We start from the raw sequence: 2,500 nt of genomic DNA on the forward strand, positions 1-2,500 counted from the left end.
GTCTTCGGCGATCTTAAAAGTCCGTCTTTTTTTTTTTTTTTTTTTCCTCTTGCTTTCTTTCTTGCTTGTAGCTCAGCCGATCACACAGGTGTCACATCAGGGCTCTGTAAGTTCGCTTTGCGAGAAGAATTCCCCTCACTCCACGCTAATTCCTTAGACTCAAGAACGTAACGGATTTTGTGTGTGTGTGTGTGTGTGTGTGTGTGTTAACGCTAAGCAAACTTAACGCTGCAAAGGTTTCCCAGTCGACCATACATCATGACTATATTACTGTGTTCGCTTTTGTGTAAAGATTTTTTTTTCTCACTCCACGCCACTTCATTAGAATTAAGAACGCAACGTGTGTTGTTGTTTTTTTCTTTTACGCTAAGCAAACTTAGGACTGTTAAGATTTCCTAGCCGACCACATTTTCGCAACTGGGCCGGGTTGCACGAGGCAATCTTTGCTGCGCTAAGTTTGGTTAGCGTTAAGAATGTTCCTAAGTTCATAGAATTTACCGTAGACTTAAGAACTTTATTCACGATAAGCAAACTTAACGCTGCTAAGTTCGCTCATGCAACCCACCCTGGCAGGGCGGTAAGTTCGCTTTGCGTGTAGAATTTTCCTTACTCCACGCTAGATCCTTAGACTTAAGAACGTTACGTTTTTTTCAAAATATATATATATATATATATATATATATATATATATATATATATATATATATATATATATATTTTTTTTTTTTTTTTTTTTTTTTTTTTTTACGCTAAAGAAAATTAAACAGAAAAGGAAAATAGACTGTGACGTACTCGTGTAAAAAAAAAAAAAAAAAAAAAAAAAAAAAAAAAGAGAGAGAGAGAGAGAGAGAGAGAGAGAGAGAGAGAGAATAAACGCTTTGGGCATGTTCGCGTGCACGGGTATGGCAGCACTGATGTGCTATTTGACTGGAATGAAGACCAGCATCAAAGTGTGTCTGTGTGACGCTGTGTGTGGTACGGGGTACGGGTTCTTGAAAGCATACAACTCGCCTTCGTTCCCAATCGTAATAGTTCTTGTCTTTCCTTTTTTTTTTTTTCCACGCACTCTTTCAGAGACAGTATCATTTTGTAAAAAAAAAAAAAAAAAGCCGTGCACCTCCTCTGGGGAAATGCACTATACTTCACTCTGTCCCCTGCTACAGACTTGTTGTACTGTGTTGTGATAGTGATAACAGATAGAGGAGGAGGGTGGAAGCGAAGGTCTGGACAGGAGAGAGAAGCTGAGAAAGCCAGGAGCAAGCTGTGATGAGGCACAGGCAGCCCAGCCCTGGACAAAGGGAGAGCAAGGGCAACAGTCGGGCCTCTGGCAGGAGAACTTTAACGACCTGGGGCAGCTTTGTGTGTGTGTGTGTGTGTGTTCGTGTGTGTGTGTGTGTGTGTGTGTGTGTGTGTGTGTGTGTGTGTGTGTGTGTGTGTGTGTGTAATGAAGGGAGGAGGCAGGCAGCGAAAGAAGTGAGTGCAGACAGACAACATGACTGAGTGGACTGCGAGGAGCTCTGTCCCTACCCCACGGCCTGCCAGAGATGTGTTTGACTGTATGTATATGTATACAAATATATGTATTTGACTGTGCTTTCATATCTGTGAAACTGCATGTTTGGTGCATTTCTGTTATGCATGTGTGGGTGTATGTGTGAATGTGTGTCTTCATGTTTTACATTTATTCGCTTATTTATCACCATTGTTGTCTTATTTATTTATTTATTTATATTTTATTATTATCATTTTATTAGTATTACTATTATTATTACTACTACCTTTTTCTATATTATAATTATTATTTATTTATTTATGCAAGCTTATCTATTATTTATTCCCCCGTTTGTTTGTTTGTTTTGTTTTGTTTTGTTTTGTTGTTTTTTGGGGTTTTTTTTTGCTTTTTTTTTCTCAAGGCCTGACTAAGCGCGTTGGGTTACGCTGCTGGTCAGGCATCTGCTTGGCTTGGCAGATGTGGTGTAGCGTATATGGTTTTGTCCGAACGCAGTGACGCCTCCTTGAGCTACTGAAACTGAAACTGAAACTGCCAGAGATGGAGAATGTTGGTTGATGATGATGCGTTCAGCAGCGCAGCTTCCCCAAGACCAAACCGGGTTTCGGGACCAGTGACAGTGACAGTGAGAGTAACAGTAATAAAGGGAGACATAAAGTATATATATATATAGGTACGGAGACAGAGACAGAGACAGACAAAGACATACAGAGACAGACAGACAAAAACAAACCAAAAACAACAACACCAACAACCACAGATAGGCACAGACACACTGATAGATAGATTGGCAGACAGAAATACATACCGGTAGAGACAGAAACAGACTTTACAGAGACACGGAGGCAGACTATGAGAGAGAGAGGGAGAGAGAGAGAGAGAGAGAGAGAGAGAGACGGAGAGACAGAGAGAGAGAGAGATAGGGAGAGAGAGAGACGGGGAGAGAGACGGAGAGGGAGAGACGTACACAGAGATAAACATACAGACAAA

Source organism: Babylonia areolata, chromosome 18, assembly GCF_041734735.1.
Source record: "Babylonia areolata isolate BAREFJ2019XMU chromosome 18, ASM4173473v1, whole genome shotgun sequence".
Lineage (NCBI taxonomy): Eukaryota > Metazoa > Mollusca > Gastropoda > Neogastropoda > Buccinidae > Babylonia > Babylonia areolata.